The sequence below is a fragment of the Festucalex cinctus genome, chromosome 7 (genome assembly GCF_051991245.1).
Source record: "Festucalex cinctus isolate MCC-2025b chromosome 7, RoL_Fcin_1.0, whole genome shotgun sequence".
NCBI lineage: Eukaryota > Metazoa > Chordata > Actinopteri > Syngnathiformes > Syngnathidae > Festucalex > Festucalex cinctus.
The window spans coordinates 5,410,327-5,416,326 of record NC_135417.1 but is presented as its reverse complement, the minus strand read 5'-3'; the positions used below and the strand labels follow the sequence as shown (position 1 = coordinate 5,416,326).

Below are 6,000 nucleotides of genomic sequence, written 5' to 3'. Positions count from 1 at the left end.
TAAAAAGGCTATTGTAAAGATATTTTTGGCCAAATTGTTACAGAGAGCGGCTTTTTGAGTTTACTAAAAACAAGCAAAAGTGCATGTACGTAAACTGTGCTACACAACACTTTGTCAACAGCACACAGTGCACAATATTTTCATATTTTTTGACACAAACTGAAAAAATAGTGACTGTAATTCCAGTTTGAAAACTGAAATATCTCTCTTTCCTCCATTGTTGTTTATGTGGCATAAGATTCGCACACATCACGTCACTAGGACAGACATAAATGTGAATTTGAAGGCTCCCGTAATGTTCATACCAGAGTTTGACTTCCTTTTGTGCTCCATAATGCACAGCTGTTTGTTGAGTGCCTAATAATAGGAGTGCTCGAAATCAAGTCCCCTCCTGTCTGGGAAAAACAATGCATGAGATTAGTCATTCCTGGAAAATGTGCACATTTTGGAATAATGTGTTTCCCGGCATCACTGCATACAACTGAAATTAACGGTGCAGGTGATGATTTATCATTCTGTTTTCAACAGTCAGCGTTAGCCTTTAGAAATCAGTTAACCACTGTTGATTTTAATTGGTTCAAGCAATGAAACACCCTCTTGACCTTTTCACATACAAACTCACTGTATAACGACAGTAAATGTAAAATTAAAATCAATGAAACATTGCCACCAGTAACAATTTGACACATTCTATTGGAAAAAGTGTCAAATTATTCAAACTATTTTGTTAGTCTTAAAAGTTGGCTTGTAAGACTTACTCATTACTATTCAACATGTAAATAAATCTTACTCTGTCTCTGTACTCTCAATGTGATATTGAAAATAAAAACAGCTTTCCGTTGACTGGTAACTGCCCATACGTGGGCGTCTTGTGTCTCTCCATTGTGTTGGCTCCGTTGACATTCAGCAGGCCAGCTATAAAATGGTTGCCGGCCACGATGCTACGGCAACGCAGTGCTCAGGTTCTTCATTTTATCCCCCCCTACCTCTGTAATGTGGCGCCTGGTGACCTTGGATCACTCAGAGAGCACTCTCAGGCTGAGTGACCAGCATGAAATCCTGTCCCCCTGCTGGTTTGCATTTGCACTCTGAATTTTTATTTATTTATTTTTTTAATCCACCTCAATGGTGGCACCATCACCTCACGGCTGCCCAGGAAGCACTGAGGTGGACTGACCAATGTGTTTTGTGTGTCTTTCTTCAAAGTCTAAACGAGTCACAGACTCATTTTTGACCAAATGCATAAAACAGTGGTTAAAAAAAACAACTAATTTGATCACATTGAAACGTGAGCCACATAGGCCCACGAGCTGTAGGTTCCCCACCCTCGATAAACTGGATTATCTCCTTCAATCCACAAAGACTGTCTTCTTCACGGTGGTTTATGCTATCCTCATCCACTCCTAGTTCTCTTCTTTACTTGTGATTTCTTATTTCTGCTTTTTCTTACTTTTTCTGCTCCTTTTCTGTAATGGATCAAACCATCTGCACCTGTAGGGGTGTCCCATGGCTGCCGTACCTTCTCCAGGCCTCACTCACGTCATCTCACTGTGTCCTGACGTCCAACGGCTCCATTGCGGCGGCGGACCTTGAGCAAGGCTGCATCAAGACAACATGCACTGATAAGAAACTGCGTAGCATCTTTTCCCCTTGTGTGTCCTCATTTCGCACTTTCCCTAAGGATAGAACTCATTTGTATTGAGAGGAAGAACAGACAAACACTTGAGCATTTCATCATTCTCTACTCATATGTGTTGGTTGCATGCATTTATTTTCTTTTTGTAGTTGTATTGGTTAATTCCTCTCGAGCATGTATTCATACGTTAATGCTTAAAAAAATAATAACACTCTATAAATATTCATGTTATTCTCAGATGTACCAGTGATGCTGCAGCGGGCCTATTAAATTGCAGAATTTACATAATCTTGCTAAAAATAAATAAATAAATAGAAAAATAAATAAAATAAACATGACAACACTACATTCGCAGGTAGTTCTTTTCAATCTACTCACATACTTACATAGAACTTCTTTACCCACATTTTTTCAAACACTTAAAAGCCTTTTTACTTTTAGAGGTTTTACCCACAATGCACTGGACCTAGTTCAATATTCTACTTCTCAACCACTTTGTTCCTTCTTGTATGGTAAAGTCAGTGCAGTATTCCTATTTCAGCCATAAAGAGCTAGCATAGGCTGACTACAGTATTTGGTCATTTGAAGTTAAAAGCGCACAAATGAATAGAACAAGAACATATAGTAATGTACTGTAGCTTAAAAGCGTAGTTTCTATTTTGACATACAGGGGGCACTCTATCGTTTAAGTTCGCCAACTCCTATTTCCAAGATGGCCGCGCCGTGAAACCGTCCTTCACCTGCTCCAAAAGCAACCCACAAAGTCGAAGTTCTAAGATTGAGAGTAGACTCAAAAGTAAGTTATGCTTTAGCTTTGGTGTCAGTACATCGGCATTTTTAGCATAAGTAATGCTATTGATCATTTTTCAAAAAGTTTATTGATAGATTTGATGGCTGTTTTGAATGCACTAAAATATGAGGAAAACAAAACTCTCTACAAGTATCCAGAAGAAATTGTCAGTACTATATATCACCAAGATATAAATCCACCATATTTTAGTGCATACATAAAGCAAAAAAACAGAAAACAACTTAGAACATTTGAGTTAACTTATTATAGTTTTCTATGCTTCATTTGACGTTTTCACATCTGATACTTTTGTACTTTTGAGTGCTGGCAATTAGCAGAATAACCAGTTATTAATTATCTTTAGTTTGTTTCAATAGTTGTACAATATATCATATGATTATAAGGATTTTTAATAATCAGCTTTTCTTTTTTTTTTTTTAATTTGTTGCTCACTAATGCCTACTAATAATACTTTACCGATACCAATACAAATACTGTATTAATATAAACCTATCAATAATTGGTCAACCGAAGTTGACACTTCAACGTCCCATCTCCCATTTAAACATTCTGATTTGCGTCAACTAACAAAAACATCTCAATTTTGGTGTTTTTAGTTTGTATACAATCGGGTGTTGGTATGTATGCTAATAAGGATTAGCTATCAACCCATCAACTTAAAAACTGGGTGTCGTATTTATGCTACGTTCAGGGTAAGAAATAAAAGTCTTAAAGCAACATCTTTTATAACACGCTGCAAATGGGTTTTATTAGATGAATTCGAACCACAAACGTCTTCTCAGTGCATTTTGTGGTTTTGAACTTCTCCAATTCAGCAGAATTGAATAGAAATATTATTATAGAACATTGGTTGCTTGGCTTAATTTAAACAAGATGTGGATGAGAACACATCAAATCTAATTATGTTAGTCATAAACACCATAAAGTGGTGTTATTGGGTTTTAATTGGACAGTGACGATGTGTTCGCAGCTCGCTACCACTTCCTAACCCACGTTCAAAAAGTTCTCACTTTCGCTACCCTTTTCTGAAGTCAACTTTCTTCAGAAAACCTTTTTACAGAAAACCGTACGTCCTATTTTTTTTTATATTCGCGGCCGATGTGAGAGGAACTTGGCCTCAAATTGGTCTGCGGCTTTATGAGTCCTGTCCCGAGAGAGGCAGTAGTAGTGCCGTGGTCTGGTCTTTTCGAAACTTGAAACTAATTACACCGAAGACAGAACCATTTGTCTTTATTTGTCTCTCTGGCTTTTCCATTGAAGACTTGCCCCGGACCACAGAGCAGTGGACATGATGTAAGGGCCGTCTCCAGAGCTACTTCAACACACACATTAACTCTCTAATAGATGATCCACAGACATGTTTATACTTCTGCGTATTACCTTTTCACCACGCCACTTATGGGGAGTGTCAGTGGTAGTTCACTTCTGAAACAAATTGTTTGGATTTCCGTTAACGCTCATTTTTTTTTTTTATTTTTTTTTAATAAATAAAATATACAGACGTATCAGACAATTATCAGTTGTTGGCGTGTATAGTTAGCTTTCAAAAGACAACCTCGAAGCTAACGTTGAAACATTCAGCTTGTGATTTAGAATTTTCATGGTAAATGGAATATGATAGTTAAAACAAACAAAAAACAACAGTGATGTTTCAATGTGAGTCACTAACAAAAGTTTTAATTTTTTTTTTTTGATAAATGGTTTAATGGTTCTCATCTGTACTCAAATACATTGTTAAACTTCTAGTCAAACGGTGCCTGCATTTGATCCTTATTGATATCGACATAGAACAAAAAAAAAAAAAAGAAATTTTTTTTTATACTTCACTGTTTATCAAATGCATTAACAGATGGTTATTTCTTTGATATTTTGTTTTCTTATTACAGTACAGAACAGGTTGTTCACAACATATGCATCTGTTTACACATATGGGTTCGCTAATAAACCCAAGTTCAAGGTTGGACTTTGTGATTGCGTCCCCACTGAATGTTGAAGCTAATTGTGAATACTTTAGTATTGACGTAAGTTTACTGAAAATAGCCTGGAAACCGATTGCCTGCTTTTATGCAAGTAACTCCGGTTTTATGAAGATAAATGAAGCTCTAAGAGTTACTTAATTGCAGGCGTTCAGTCATGAGGGGAGCATGGCTAAGGCAGTCGAGTGGTCATCTCCATGATCAAGTGTCGTTGAGCAAGACCCCCAGTTTCTCCTGATGTTGCGTCATCAGTCGGTGAACGATGAGGCCGTGTGAAAACGCTTTGAGTACCTTGACGGTAGAAAAGCGCTAAACAAGTGAAAGCTCATTTACCACTGAAACTAACTTGAAATCTGAAAGTAAACTCGTAGTCATGTATTAATTTCACTTGAAATCTAAGTAAAACAACATCAAAAGAATCTGTAAAAATCATAGTGCCTCAATAATATCATTTTGAGTGAGTAGATGTTTAATACGCAGAATGAGTTCTTAAGACTCTTGAGACTTAATGTTGGTTTGCTGTTCATCAATTAAGTGCCGTCAATTCAATTTCAATTTCTATTACACTCCACAATTACAAAATCTGCATAATTGTAAAAAAATAAATAAATAAAAAATATGAATACAAATTTTGAGTTGTTTAAATTAATATATCTTTTTAACAAATCTTGTTTGTCTGCTTTAGTTAGTTTTTGTTTGTTTTCAGGGTGGTTCTGTTAGTTTTTATTAGTTTAGTTCTTGAAAAAATGCTTAGTTTTAGTTTAGTTTTAGTTTCAGTATTAGTATTATTATTATTATTATTTTTAAATGTGTATTACTTGTGCGCTGTATTTAAAAAACACCATTGGCGCGACGTCATCTGAAGGTGCTTTTCTATTGGCTGCTGCTAGATGATGTCACTTCTCTGTGACATACTTTCAAACGTCGTTATTCCCGTTTATATCAAAATAAAAACTAAAACATGTTTGCCATAATTATAGTTAGTTTTAGTTAGTTTTGTAAACCTAAAATGTAGTTTCAGTTAGTTTTCGTTTTTTTAAAAAGAATTTTCGTTTTTATTTCGGTAACAATATTGTGTTTTGAATTTTAGTTTTAGTTTTTTTCATTAACTTTAGTTAACTAAAATAACCTTTAATGGCACCTGTTTTTCGATACCCTCCCTTCTTATTTTGACCATCTCCAAACGTTTTTGTTTTGTTTATTTTATTTGAACTGAGTCAAATGCCCCTTTTTAGCATATGTCGCGGGCCGCTGAAAAATGGACGGCGGGCCGCAAATGGCCCGTAGTTTGGAGACCACTGGTATAGGGTAATTCAAAAATATTACAAATATACAACAGTGAAATTTCAGAGAGAGATGTTGGATAGTCTTGTCATAGAGGTAGGTATATGTTAAGAAATGACCAAGGGGGGGGGGGGGGTAATATTGGATGAAGTCAAGTACTGCCCCCGCTTGCACTCGTTCAAGGTCCAAGATGTCGACTAACAGAACGATGACCAGTTAATTAACAAGGAGAACTGTCACTCATTGGCATATAGCCCACTAAAAAAAGAGCTACTCCGCTTTCTTTCTTTTGA

At 36.1% G+C, this 6,000-nt stretch overlaps 1 long non-coding RNA gene across 2 annotated transcripts in view; it reads left to right on the top strand.

Annotated features, from left to right (window-relative positions):
* Nucleotides 1-2,261: 2,261 nt before the first annotated feature.
* Nucleotides 2,262-6,000, top strand: part of LOC144021787 (uncharacterized) — an 80,608-nt gene continuing 76,869 nt past the window's right edge. Inside the window, exon 1 of one of the 2 annotated variants that reach the window (XR_013284177.1) lies at nucleotides 2,262-2,432. This is a non-coding gene — a long non-coding RNA (uncharacterized LOC144021787). The remainder of the gene's footprint in view (nucleotides 2,433-6,000) is intronic. The other variant, XR_013284175.1, reaches the window with a different exon arrangement.